Source organism: Arachis stenosperma, chromosome 4 (genome assembly GCF_014773155.1).
Source record: "Arachis stenosperma cultivar V10309 chromosome 4, arast.V10309.gnm1.PFL2, whole genome shotgun sequence".
NCBI classification, from domain to species: domain Eukaryota; kingdom Viridiplantae; phylum Streptophyta; class Magnoliopsida; order Fabales; family Fabaceae; genus Arachis; species Arachis stenosperma.
This window is the reverse complement of record NC_080380.1, coordinates 66,200,850-66,201,562: the sequence shown is the minus strand read 5'-3', so window position 1 is coordinate 66,201,562 and position 713 is coordinate 66,200,850.

Below are 713 nucleotides of genomic sequence, written 5' to 3'. Positions count from 1 at the left end.
TCGAGATCGAGAACAGAAGAAGAAAGAAGAACCCAACTCAGACAAGCCCCGGAAGTACCACAACTATACCCCCCTCCGAGTCTCCCTGGTAGACATCTACAGAGAAGTATGCCACACCGAAAAGATCCCACCACCCCGACCTCTAAAACACAAAAGAGCGGGGAGAGATCGGTCCGAATACTGCGAATATCACAAACTCTACGGTCATTCTACCAACGACTGCCACGACCTAAAGAATGTCATAGAAAAGCTAGCCAGAGAAGGAAAGCTCGACAGATACATAGCAGAGAAAGGAGAAGATACCAGGAAGAGAAGACGAGGAGACAATGAAGGTCGGGCCGAACAAGTCCCGTGAACCCCTGAAAGACACGTTCACATGATAAATGGAGGTTTCGCAGGCGGAGGAACATCCAGATCCTCGCGAAAAAGACACCTCAAAGAAATCTATCATGTCCGAGAAGACAGTTCCCTGCCCGAGTTACCCACTATCTCATTTACCCGAGAGGATGCTCAAGGGATAATACCCGGGCATGACGATCCAATGGTGATCACCGTTATTCTAGCAAACGCCAACTTACATCGGACCCTGATTGACCAGGGAAGCTCAGCAGATATCCTGTTCAAAGCGGCCTTCGACAAACTCGGACTTGAGGAAAAAGAGCTAAAAGCCTATCCCACCGACCTATTTGGGCTAGGGACACCCCGATCCATCC